Source organism: Erinaceus europaeus, chromosome 9, assembly GCF_950295315.1.
Source record: "Erinaceus europaeus chromosome 9, mEriEur2.1, whole genome shotgun sequence".
Taxonomy (NCBI): Eukaryota; Metazoa; Chordata; class Mammalia; order Eulipotyphla; family Erinaceidae; genus Erinaceus; species Erinaceus europaeus.
The window spans coordinates 52,436,705-52,450,743 of NC_080170.1; the positions used below are offsets into that span (position 1 = coordinate 52,436,705).

The 14,039-nt window shown below is 41.9% G+C and overlaps 1 protein-coding gene across 4 annotated transcripts in view; it reads right to left on the minus strand.

The window, feature by feature from the left end:
- Window positions 1-3,660, minus strand: part of TNN (tenascin N) — a 46,069-nt gene extending 42,409 nt beyond the window's left edge. For 2 of the 4 annotated variants that reach the window (XM_060197901.1, XM_060197898.1), the window contains exon 1: window positions 3,457-3,659. The gene's annotated coding sequence lies outside the window, so the exon portion shown is untranslated. Of the gene's footprint in view, window positions 1-3,456 lie in introns of all 4 variants that reach the window. The other 2 variants (XM_060197899.1, XM_060197900.1) reach the window with 2 other exon arrangements.
- Window positions 3,661-14,039: the final 10,379 nt, after the last annotated feature.

A 14,039-nucleotide genomic window follows, 5' to 3' on the forward strand; every position in this document is an offset into this window, starting at 1 on the left:
CTTAGGGTTTTAAAATTGTACTATCCTGCACTCTCAGTGGAGTCACTTAAAAGATGCTCTCTGCTCAAATGATAGGGTGGATGTCACTGAGTTATGAAGAAAAACAAGGGAGATGAGTGACCAGCATTGATGTCACAGAAATCAACTGGCAAACTTGTCACTGCTCCCCCAAATCCTCTAGGACATTTTCTACCACTGAACTTCATGGGGGGGGGGGGGGGCTGGAGGGCACTGAAGGGCCCTGAGGGTCTTCAGACCCAAAGACTTGACTCAGTAGAGCAAAGTCTCAACCGAATGAGTGTCTACCATTGGCAAACTCATTAGGAACTAGAGATGATAGATCTTAGCTCTTTCTATCAATACTTTAGAACACAAGGAAATGTGATGCGCAGGGCAACCCTGCTCCTTCTTGTCAGGTCAAACTCCACCCAACCAAGTACATGAAGTGCATGTAACCAAGTACATGAATTTCTAGTCCCCATGAAACTTCACACAGGCATTTCAGAGGACATGAGACATTTGGATGGGTATGTGGAAAAGGAAACCCAGTTTTATGAGTTAATTAATCATCTTGCAAATATCATTCTGTAATGCACCTCCACTTCACCTTCTAGCTTGATGAGAACTCAAGAAACCCTTGCTAGTGACTCCAGACCACTATGAGACACCTTTTTCCCTGAATAACTCTTTCTTATATGTCTCCCACACACTAGAGATTAGAGGAGAACAAAGAGGGGTCCCCAGTCCAGCCTCAGCCTTCCAGCCCTTGTTCACAGGCACATGAGGTTACTTGATTACAGGCACATGAGGTTATTTGGTTCTGACCTGTCCTCACAGAGACTCAGGTGAATGGTGATCACAGCAGTTACAATTGTCTAAGTGACTGGGTGGTGGTGCACCTAGTTGAGAGCATGTGTTAGAATCGTCTGAGCACTTAGATGTACCAGGTTCTGTGCTGAACCCTAGGAAGAGATGTTTTTTGTCACCACCCTCCCAAGATAAAATACCCCACCACCATCACCACCATAAAAATCCACAGGAAACAAGACAAGGACCTAAATTCAGGGATCCTTCTCCCCAGCATCCAGTGCAGTCTGCCACCACTAAATTCACCAAGTATCACGTTTTATACAACTGGCCTTGTTGCCCAAGGCAGCAGGAGCATCTGCTTTCAAGATCTGCTCCCGGAGAATGGCCAGAAGAGAAGTACATAATGAAAAGCTATAGCTCCCTATTGTAATTTAAATCATAGGATATTGAAATCACTGAAAGGTTCCAGTCTGCTATTAGAAAGAGAGAGTTTCCCTGCTCATTCCTAAGGATTCTCCTGCTCTGCCACATTCTCTGCAACTTCCAGCATATTCGAAGATGGGGCTGGTTGGCTAAAGCCACAAGTCCACTGTGGAGGACCCAGAAAGGCCCCCCACCCATCCTGGGGCTGGGATCTTAGCATCATCAGCTTATATACCAGGGGCTCCAGATGTCACTATGGCAGCTAAGCGATGATCTCATGTCTGTGTCCAGACCCCACAAATGCCGAGGCTCTGGAAGGAGAAGTGCTGGCCAAGAGTTTCCACTGGGTTTGGGAATAGTTCCCTTGGGCCTCTTCTCAGGAACAGACCTCTGATGCCCCTCCATTTCAAACCACAGAAAAGGCTGGAATGTCAAGCAGAAGCCACAAGAAGGTTTGAAGTCATCCTGTCCCGTTTTCCCTCCTTCCAGAGCCAACTGTAGCCCACAAACTTGGGGACACACAGAACTTATAGTTGCATGAAAGAATGGTAAAAACAACTCAGTAATTACATTCATATGTGGGATATAGATAACTAAAGCAAATCAACTAGCAAAAATGAAAAGAATAGTAAACAAAATGTCATTTAGACTTTGTGAGAACTATGGTGGTTACCAGAGGGCAGCGTGGAGAGGGTGCAGGGAACTTGGTGACTGGTGCAGTGAGTTTTACACACATATATGTATGTGTGAAACTGAACTCCTGAAGCCTTATAATTTTATAAACAAATTTTAAATCAATAATAATGTTATTAAACAAAGGAGATGGGGGAGAAAAAGGGGAAGGAGGAGGAGGAAACTGAGGAGGAAGCAGCAAGCCAGCCAACCAGCCAAGTGGCTTCTTCAGTTCCCTGCTGTGCCCCCTCTGTTGGCACAGTCACCTGACCTGGGTCTCTAACAAAGACCTCACACTGATTCTTCCCCAGCAGCACCAGCCTACAGTCAGTCCCAGCTGAGCAGGTGCACCCTCAGCTTGGTGGCACTGACTTCTCCAAAAACCCATTGTGGACATTTATTTTTTATTTTTTTTATAATTTATTTCTTTATTGGGGAATTAATCATTGTGGACATTTATGCTTGTCTATGTTCAGATGCTTAAAGTTAGTGTTGGTATGCTTCTAAATTCTGCTTATAAGACCTTCTGTTTTGATCATCACATTAGGTTCACTTGTATTACTTACGATGTGGTCTATTTACATAATCACTGTTTTACCTGGGTCCCGCCCTGCCTGCAGGGTATTGGTTTAATCCCCACTGGTTAGATGGAAGCTTTCTATGTTCTATTCGGGCTCTTTTTTTTTTGCTCCACACCCTCTCCTAATCATTTCTTTTCCCTTGTTACTTCCAGTGAAAAGCTGCATAAAAGGCGATGTATCTGATTAATAAACGAGATACTGCTTCCCAGCTCAGCCATGAGTCCCTGGTCGTCTCTCTCCCGCTAGAGAAGCTAGACCGGCAACTGGCACCCCGAACAGGGACTGGCAAGTTAGGACTTGATTTTTTTTTTTTTTTTTGCTGCTGTTGTTGTTGTTTTTCTATGCTACTTTTAGTCTCATATTCTCAATCATTATTTCTCTTCTATCCCCAAGCTCTCTTCTGATAACAAAAGTAAACAAAGAAACCTCCGAAAACCAACCCATCATGTCTTCAAAGGTTTGAAAATGAATATTTTTTTCCCCAGGCCTGTTTGAGGCCAATTTAGCATGCAAATTGAGAAAGAAGCTGCCGCCTTCTAACTAAGGAAATGTTTCAAAATCAAAGAGTTTGATTAAAACCCAAAAGTCTTTGAGTGCATTTGCTAACATTTTCTTCATGATTGTATACAAAATTCAAGAAAGGGGAAAGTTCTAATAATTTCTTGATCATAAAAAAAACTAGAATTCCATTTTAGGAGTAAAAAAAAAAGCAATGAGATAGAACAGATATATTACTAAAAAATCAAAACCTTTGACATTTTAAGAAGACAGTACAGTGATAAAGATGAATAGGACATGTTAGCCTTACAGAAAACGATCTATATAAAAGTCTGCCACTCCAGGTAGAAATCTCCTGGGGCTAGGTCCTCCTTGGGTTTTCCCTCCCTCCTCCAAGAGCAGACAGGTAGCTTGCACTGGTGCACCACTGACCAGGCTCTTCCCTCTCACAGGTAATCACAGGAGTACTTACCTGGAGGCTGCTGCCACCTCTTCCCACTTTTCTGTCACCCCAGCTGCAGTTGAGATCCTTGGCTGCAGACCTCCTACTGGTCCCTGCTCTCTGAGCTTCCCTCCCTGGATTTAAATCCTGTCTAGGTCAGAGGAGGAGTCAGCAGCTCAGGGGTGTTTCCCTCTCTTCCCAACAGGGACTTTGTCTCCAGATGATGAGGAATTCCTTCTTATTTGAACCAGCAAAGAAAAAAAAAATATGCACATTTCCCCATTCTATTTTACTTAAATTACATAGCAGCTAAAAATACCAGAGGCTGTTTCCATTCAAGTGGCGCCAGAATTAGGTTATTAAGAGAATTTGCAGGTCTCCTGACCAAGCACAGGGATCTGGGATTTGGAAGTTTGCTTATAAAGTCTCTTTTTTTCACCCCATTTGCAGACCTTCTTCAAACAGGAAACATCCTTTTTCAAACAGGAAAAGAGCTTTGGCACATGAAGAAATGAACAAAGACCCATAGAGAGAGCTTCCCCTCCAGCAGCTCACAGCTCTATGAACAGTGGAGCAATAATAACAGAACCCAGGCCACTCAATCCCACAGTCCCTGAGACCTCCCACACCTCAGTCCCCAGAAAACCCCATCCTTCGTGAAGCCTGTTATCTAAAGGCCATGGTTCATCTTTCATCCTCAAAAGGACACATCTTTACCCTTTCTGTGAACCTGAGCTATTCCAAAAGGCCACCAATTAACATTTGCTGCTCTTCTTACCTTCTCTCTTGCTCCTGATCTTCTTGCCAGAAGTTGATTCTGGGGTGCAGACCTAGTGGAGGGAGCCCCTCAGCTTCCAGTTCCCCTTTATAGACATTAAATGATGTTGCAGAGAAAGGAGGAGGGTGGAAGACACAAAGGCTACACTGGGGATGGTAGAGAAGAAAGGTGGAAGGGCACTGGGCTTCTGCTGACATTGATAAACTGCTGAACCACTGAGCCCTCAAGATTCAGAACTTTCTGGAGTTGAGAGTTTGATTTCATTACTTAGAGCTGAAAGCATTCTGTGGGATTCAACTTTTCTCAGTTCATCTCTGAGCCGTGAAATGAGCTACTGGCATTCTGTTGAGAACTTTGAAAACTGAAGGGAACCCAGAAATAAACAGAATCACAGTCAGTGAGAAGCCAGGGTCTGGAGACAGGACATCATACGCCATAGCTTTTTATCCTTCTATATAATATTTAGGTTGGGGATTGGGGGGGGGGGGGGTGGTCTGTGGCAGGCTGAAAGTGGCTACATGTTTTTGGAGGCCTCCCTACAAAAGGGTGTGTCTATTTTCCCAGTGCTTAAATGGAACCTACATCTGAGATTTCCTGTGCCCAAAAGAATCAATAGAATGTGATCTAGTGGCATGATTCTAAGGTAGCAGTTTCTGTCCTCACCCTCTTGGGACACTTAGACTTTTCTGAAAGACGAAAGATGATGATAAAGAGGCCCGCCCATTCTTGCTGGAATCCAGATATATGAATGAGCCTAACCCCCTCTAGCCCAGACTGCCAACCCACAGAATGACAAGCAAGTCCCTCATTGCTTGAAGTCATTGTTAGTTTGGAGAGGTTTGCTGTGCAACAATGCAAATAAGACACAGCACCCTTACCCAGACTAAGGGAATAACTTAACTTGCAACATAGTTCAGCCAATTATTTCATCCAAGCAGTATAACCTATTCCAGAACAACCCGGGAAAAAAATGAGTTGCTGGTTTGAATGATGCTTTAACCAATGTGTTATTATGTCATCTTTTATTTGTGAAACATATAGGAAAAAGTATTCTAACTGTGGTCATCTCCAATTTAATCTATTCTAAGAAATCACCCAAAACCCAATAGTCTCATGTCTCTAGGATGACTCTGAGTTGCGTCCAGTTTGGAGATACAGACTTGTTTTGGGTTGCTGTTAGTTTGTTTAGGCCAATTAGAAGGCATGTCTTCATTAGGATTCTGCTGAACCCAAAGGAACTGAAATCAAGTCAGGACAGCCATTGCTGTCAAGATCTTTTCTCAACCCTTGGTCTCTCCTTTCTCTCTCTTTCCCTGCTGCAAATTCTAATTATTCCATACCCAGAAAGTCATTTCCTCTTTTAAAATTGTTTTTATTATCTTTATTTATTTATTGGCTAGAGATAGCCAGAAATTGAGATGGTAGGGGTGAAAGAGAGGGAGAGAGATAGAGAGATACCTGCAACACTTCACCATTCGTAAAGCTTTCTCCCCTGAAGGTGGGGACCAGGGGCTTGAACCTGGGTCCTTGCACATTGTGACGTGTGTTCAACCAGGTGCACTACCACCCAGCCCCACAACAATTTCCTTTTGCAATAGATTGTGCATGCATGCTTCTAACAGTGCTTGCAGAGACGTGGCGTTTCTGTAAGAGCAAGTGTTTTCAAAAGCAGACAACAGCATACAACTTTCAATAAAGGAGAAAGCTGAATACCCACTTCAAGGCAATGAAATACTTTGATTCTTTTTCTGCTGATTCATCCTTCTCTTTAGTCAATAGTTTTGTTTTTTTTTTAATTTTTTTTTTATTTAAGAAAGGATTAATTAACAAAACCATAGGGTAGGAGGGGTACAACTCCACACAATTCCCACCACCCAATCTCCATATCCCACCCCCTCCCCTGATAGCTTTCCCACTCTCTATCCCTCTGGGAGCATGGACCCAGGGTCATTGTGGGTTGCAGAAGGTAGAAGGTCTGGCTTCTGTAATTGCTTCCCCGCTGAACATGGGCGTTGACTGGTCAGTCCATACTCCCAGCCTGTCTCTCTCTCTCCCTAGTAGGGTGGGTCTCTGGGGAAGCTGAGCTCCAGGACACATTGGTGGGGTCTTCAATCCAGGGAAGTCTGGCCGGCATCCTGATGACACCTGGAACCTGGTGACTGAAAAGAGAGTTAACATACAAAGCCAAACAAATTGTTGAGCAATCATGGACCCAAAGCTTGGAAAAGTGGAGAGGAAGTATTAGGGAGGTACTCACTGCAAACTCTAGTGTACTTCTGCTTTCTTACTTTGGTGCCATACTCCAAACTCAGTCAATTTCTGCTTTGCGTTTCTACTTCTTTTTTTTATTTTTTTACATGCCTAACATTCCCCAGATTCCCATTTAACAATACAACCCCCACTATTTCATTCATCATTTTTCATGGATCTGTATTCTTCCCACCCACCCACCCACCCCAGAGTCTTTTACTTTGGTGTAATACTCCAATTCCATTTCAGGTTCGACTTGTGTTTTCTTTTCTAATCTTGTTTTTCAACTTCGGCCTGAGAGTGAGATCATCCCATATTCATATTTCTGTTTCTGACTTATTTCACTCAACATGATTTTTTCAAGGTCCATCCAAGATCGGCTGAAAACGGTGAAGTCACCATTTTTTACAGCTGAGTAGTATTCCATTGTGTATATATACCACAACTTGCTCAGCCACTCATCTGTTGTTGGACACCTGGGTTGCTTCCAGATTTTGGCTATTACAAATTGTGCTGCCAAGAACATATGTGTACACAGATCTTTTTGGATGGATGTGTTGGGTTCCATAGGATATATCCCCAGGAGAGGAATTGCAGGGTCATAGGGTAGGTTCATTTCCAGCCTTCTGAGAGTTCTCCAGACTCTCCACAGAGGTTGGACCAATTGACATTACCACCAGCAGTGCAGGAGGGTTCCTTTGACCCCACACCCTCTCCAGCATTTGCTGCTGTTACCTTTTCTGATGTATGACATTTTCACAGGAGTGAAGTGATATCTCATTGTTGTCTTTATTTGCATTTCTCTGACAATCAGAGACTTGGAGCATTTTTTCATGTGTTTCTCAGCCTTTTGGATCTCTTCTGTGGTGAATATTCTGTCCAAGACCTCCCCCCATTTTTGGATGGGGTTATTTATTGTCTTGTTGAGTCTGGCAAGCTCTTTATATATGTTGGTTATTAAACTCTTGTCTCATGTATGGCATGTAAATATCTTCTCCCATTCTGTGAGGCGTCTCTTGGTTTGGGTAGTGGTTTCTTTTGCTGTGAAGAAGCTATTTAATTTGATGTAGTCCCATAGGTTTATACTTGCTTTAGTCTTCTTTGTAATTGGATTCGTTTCATTGAAGATGTCTTTAAAATGTATGCAGAAAAGAGTTCTGCCAATATTTTCCTCTAAGTATTTGATAGTTTGTGGTCTAACATCCAAGTCCCTGATCCGCTTGGAATTTACTTTTGTATTTGGTGAAATACAGTGGTTCAGTTTAATTCTTCTGCATGTTTCAACCCATTGTTTCCAACACCATTTGTTGAAGAGACTCTGCTTTCCCCATTGAATAGTCTGGGACCCTTTGTCAAAGATTAGATGTCCATAGGTGTGGGGGCTCATTTCTGGACTCTAAATTCTATTCCACTGGTCAGTGTGTCTATTCATGTTCCAGTAACAAGCAGTTTTGATGACAATGGCCCTATAATACAGTTTGAGATCTGGGGGTGTGGTGCCTCTGGTTCTGTTCTTTTTTCTCAAGATTGTTTTGGCAATTCTAGGTCTTTTCTGGTTCCAGATAAGTATTTGTAGCATTTTTTCTATTCTCCTAAAAAATGTGCTTGGAATCTTGATGGGGATAGCATTAAATTTGTAGATGGCTCTGGGTAATATATTAATGTTGATGATGTTAATTCTTCCAACCCATGAACATGGAATATCTTTCCACTTCTTTGTGTCTTTTTCAATTTCTTTGAGAAGTGACTCATAATTTTCAGTATACAAGTCTTTCACTTCTTTGGTTAGATTTACTCCTAGATATTTTATTGTTTTTGTTGCTATAGTAAAAGGATTTGATTTCTGGATTTCAATTTCTTCTAACTTAGTGTTTGCATAGAGGAATGCCACTGACTTTTGAATGTTAATTTTGTAGCCTGACACCTTACTGTATTGCCTGATGATTTCCAAAAGCTTCTTGCTGGATTCCTTAGGTTTTTCTGTGTATACTATCATGTCATCTGCAAATAAGGAGAGTTTGACTTCTTCTCTTCCAATCTGTATCCCTTTTATTCCTTGCTCCTGCCTGATTGCTATGGCAAGAACTTCCAACACTATGTTGAATAGTAATGGTGATAGTGGGCATCCCTGTCTAGTACCTGATCTGAGTGGAAATGCTTCCAGTTTTTCACCATTGAGTATGATGTTGGCTGTAGGTTTGCTATATATAGACTCCACTATCTTGAGGAATTTTCCATCTATTCCCATTTTTTGTAGTGTTTTGATCATAAAGGGATGTTGTATTTTGTCAAAGGCTTTCTCTGCATCTATTGATATGACCATATGGTTTTTGGTCTTGCTTTTGTTGATGTGGTGGATCACATTGATTGATTTACGTATATTAAACCAACCTTGCATGCCTGGGATAAACCCCACTTGGTCATGATGAACAATCTTTTTGATATACTGCTGTATCCGGATAGCTAGAATTGTGTTTAATATTTTCGCATCTATGTTCATCAGAGATATTGGTCTGTAGTTTTCTTTTTTGGTTGTGTCCCTGTCTGCTTTTGGTATCAGGGTGATGTTGGCTTCATAGAAGCTGGCAGGGAGTATTCCAGTGTCTTCAGTCTTCTGGAAGACTTTTAAAAGTAGAGGTATTAGTTCTTCTTTGAAGGTTTTGTAGAATTCATTTGTAAAACCATCTGGTCGAGGACTTTTATTTTTGGGGAGATTTTTGATAACTGTTTTAATTTCATTAGCTGTGATGGGCCTGTTCATGTTATCCACTTCCTCTTTACTTAGTTTTGTAAGTTGGTAGGTATCTAGGAAATCGTCCATTTCTTCCAGGTTCTCTAGCTTGGTGGCATATAGTTGTTCATAGAAGCCTCGCATGATATGTTGAATTTCTGCGGTTTCTGTTGTGATATCTCCTCTTTCATTTACTATCCGATTTATTTGGGTCTTCTCCCTTTTTTATTTTGTGAGTCTGGCTAAAGGTTTGTTAATTTTGTTTACTCTCTTGAAGAACCAACATTTACTTTCGTTGATCTTTTGTATGGTTTTCCTATTCTCAATGTTATTTATTTCTGCCATAACTTTAGTAATTTCTGACCTTCTCGTTGCTTTAGGGTTCCTTTATTGTTCTTCTTCTAGGTCTTTAAGGTGTGCAATCAGGCTGTTTATTTGTGCTTTTTCTTGTTTCCTAATGTGTGCTTGTATAGCTATGAACTTCCCTCTTAGGACTGCTTTACCTGTGTCCCAAATATTTTGATAGCTTGTGTCCTCATTTTCATTGAACTCTCGAAACATTTTGATTTCTTCCTTGATTTCCTCTTTGACCCAGTAGTTGTTAAGAAGTGTACTGTTGAGCTTCCACATTTTGGCACTGTTACTAATCTTTTCTTGATTGTTGAGTGTTAGTTTAATTCCACTGTGGTCTGAGAAGATGCTTGGGATAATTTCAATGCTCTTAAATTGGCTGATGCTGTCTGGTGGCCTAATATATGGTCTATCCTTGAGAATGACCCATGTGGATTTGAGTAAAATGTGTATTCCAGTTTCTTGGGATGAATGACTCTGAAAATGTCCAATAGTTCTAGTTTATCTATCTCTTCATTTGGCTCCCTTATGTCTTTATTGATTTTCTGCCTGGATGATCTGTCAAGTTGAGAGAGTGGGGTGTTGAAGTCCCCTACTATGATTGTGTTACTGTTAATATATTGCTGTAGCTCTTTCAGTAGAAGTTTGATGTATTTAGATGGCTTCTCATTGGGTGCATAGATCTTAATAATTGTTAAGTCCTCTTGATTGACTGATCCTCTGAGCATTAAGTAGTGTCCATTCCTATCTTTTTTAATCTTATCTATTTTAAAGTCATAGAAGGTCGAAGAGGCCGTATGGTAAACGTCCACAAGACACGATTTGGCGTAGATGGCTCGGCCATGTTTAGGATGGAGATTATAGCATATAAATCGAATCCACTGATGGTGAATCGAGCAGCTTCATCGACTGCTATATGTGTTTCTTGTAGGCAGATAACATCTGCCTGATGCTGAATCACCAATTGACCAATAAGAACGTGTTTGGCAAAGGACAGCCCCTCAACATTAAGTTGGAGGACTCGAAGAGCAGGACCAACAGCTTGAAAGCTGGCAGAAGCTGCTTGTTGCTGGCTTTGAAAGTGACTGGGATCCATATGGATTCAGTCGGCTAGGAAGGATCGTCAGTTTCCCCAATGAATGGGTACTCACGAGATGCACCACGGGAAGGTCGATCCAATGCATCTTGACGTCTCGTCACCCAATCTGGTCCCCTACGCCTACACTGAACTTCTCTGTTCTAGTCTCTTGGAAACAGAGTTGGCAGTCAGCTGAGGTAAAGAACAAACACCTCATCACAGACCCCTGCAAGCGTCAACCCGGCTTTGACCTAGCACATTATGATTGGGCTCTCCTCAATCACTATCGAACAGGCCATGGCCGGTGCACCGCTATGTTCCATCGCTGGGGAGCCAGAGACGACCCGAACTGCCCCTGCGGCTCCATACAGACTATGACCCACATAGTCAACGACTGCCACCTCTCCAGATTCAAAGGAGGTCTCAAAACTTTACATCAGGCTCAAACTGATGCTGTTGACTAGCTACGGAAGAAGGCAAACGCTAGAAGAAGAAGAAGAAGAAGAATTTTAAAGTCTATCATATCAGATATGAGAAAGGGCTGTTCCTGCCCTTTTTTGTGGGCCATTGGCTTGTGTGATAGTTTTCCATCCTTTCACTTTAAGTCTGTGTTTGTCTTGTTGAGTTAGGTGGGTTTCCTGTAAACAGCATATTGTTGGGTTGTGTTTTCTGATCCATCTTGCTACTCTGTATCTTTTAAGATGTGAATTCAAGCCATTGACATTTATTGATATCAAAGATTGAAGATATTTTAATGCCATTCTTGTAGAGTTTTAGAGTGTTTTGATATATTTCCTATTTGTGGTGGTCTGGTTGTTTATAGGAGACCTTTCAGAACTTCTTTCAGGGCAGACTTGGTGATAGTTGATTCCTTCAACTGTTGCTTGTCTGAGAAGGTTTTGATGCCTCCCTCTAGTCTGAATGACAGTCTAGCAGGATATAGTATTCTTGGCTGAAAGCCTTTCTCATTGAGCACTCGATAGATATCTTGCCATTCTCTTCTGGCCTGTAGTGTTTGTATGGAGAAGTCTGCTGCTAATCTTATGGGTTTTCCTTTGTAGGTGACTCTTTGCTTTTCTCTTGCAGCCTTGAGGATCCTTTCTTTATCCTTATTCCTTTCCATTCTAATATGACATGTCTTGGTGTCTTTAGGTCTGGGTTAATTCTGTTTGGGACCCTCTGGGCTTCTTGAATCTTTATGTCTTTGATGTTGTCTAGACTAGAGAAATTTTCAGCTATTATGGCCTGGAAAATGCTTTCTTCCTCTCCTTCTGTTTCTTCCTCTGGTATGCCAATAATGCGTATATTGTTTCTTTTGAAGTCATCCCATAAGACTCTGTTGTTGTTTTCAGCATCTCTTAATCTCTTTTTGAGATCTCTTACTTCTTTTTTAGTTGTCTCTAATTCATCCTCAATCTTGCTAGTTCTGTATTTGGCCTCATTGATTCTATTCTCTCTGCCCTCTACTGTTTTCTGGAGTTCATCTATTTTGTTGCTCTGTTCTGATACTGTTTTACCTTGTTTAGCTAGTTGCATTCTTAGCTCAGCAATTTAAGCTTTCAGCTCTCTAATAACCATGAGATAATTAGTATTTTCTTCCATATTCTCATTTGTTGTTCCTGTATTTCTGATTACAATTTTTTCAAATTCTTTACTCACTCCTGTGATTATTTCCTTAGCTAATGTTTGGATGTTGAACTAGTTATTTTGTGCTTCACCCTCTGGAGGACTTTTAGCTGGACTCTTGTCCTGGTTTGATTCTCCAATATTTTTTCTTGTTGTTTTAACCATTTTATATATTATGTTGTGAGTTCCCTTTATCAGTACTTTTCAAATTATTGATCACTATTGCCTGGATTGACTTGTGTCTAAGTAAGTTAATTAAAGGGTTCACAGTGGTGGAAGTTAACAGATTTTTCAATCCCTGAGTTGGAGCTCAGTGGTTTAAAAGCCTCTTTCTTTTTTTATCTTCTTCCCTGTAGGCTATGGGAACCTGAGGGTTTTTAAACTATCAATAGTCTTCTTAGCTTAATCACTGACTCCTGACCAAGAGATAAAGCAGGGTGTGGCAGAGATAATCCAGTGGTTATGCAAAGAGACTTTCACAGCCCCTCAGCTATGCCACCGAGGTATAGGTATTCTCCTGAATTTCCTGGTTAGATCTCTGTCCCCTGGTGTCCCTTCCTGTCGCTGCTCCAGATTCTGAGGGTAGTAGCAATGGAGACTCAGAGTTGCACTTGGTGAGTCTCTGGGGAGTCCTCTCCTCCCTTAAGCTGTCCCCTTGTTAGTGGAGCAGACTGGAGGTGGTGTCTCCACTGATAAACTGCTGAACTGTTAGCAGTCACTTAATCTCTCCTTAGGCTCCTCTCTTCTCTCTGTCACCAGCCACATGTGTTTGTACTCACCGGTGATTTACTGGGTTCCTGTGGTCATTCTAGTCCTGTCTTGTTTCGGTCCAGGGTGGTCTCTTTTGGTATTCCTAGTTGATCCGGGAGAGGAGAGGAGAGAAAGCAATCTGCTGCTCGTAGCTCTGCCTCCAGAATCGGGAATATTTTGTATATTATCTGTAGTGTCTGTCATGGGACAGGACATGTTTGTCATATTTCTCCAAACAGTATATTTTTAGAGGGTATATAAATTACAAACCTGGCTTAAGGGAGCTTGGGGGAGGGACTTAATTTATAATCTGAACCAGTGTCACCCAGAACATGGTGTGTTCTTTTTCTCAGTGTGGGCAGCACAAGGGAATCACAAGAAATTTTTAAGAAACTAAAATGCCAGTATTGGAGGGCAGGGAAACCTAAGACTCTTGCTTAACTGGCCATGGGTCTGGCAAAGCATCATATATTCTGAGAGCTCCCATAGTGATTCTAAAGTGTGCAGCCAAGAAAGAGAAGCACTGATTCATACAATAAGTCATTTGGGACTTCCAGAGGTGCAGCTACAGAGCAGCAGCAGCTGTGTTTCTCTCCTCTCCTCTCCTAAGTCAACTAGGAATACCAAAGGATAACACCTGGGACCGCAACAGGATGGGACTGGAATGACTTTAGGAAGCCACCAATCACTGGTGAGTACAAACATGTGTGGCTCCTGGACAGAGAGGAGCCTAGGGAGAAATTAAGTGGTTGGTAACAGTCCAGCAGTTTACTAGTTGAGACACAACCTTCAATCTGTTTAACCTATGAAAAGATGGCTGAAGGGAGGAGAGGACTCCCCTAAGACTCACCAAATGCAACTGTGAGTATCCATTGCTACTGCCCTCCGAATCTGGAGCAGCAGAGGGGAGCCCCTGTGCTACACCAGGTGACAGAGAACTAACAAGGAAACTCAGGAGAAGATCTATACCTCAGTGGCCTAGGTGAGAACTTCTCTAGTCTAGACAACAAAAAAGACATATAGGTTCAAGAATCCCAGAGAGTCCCAAA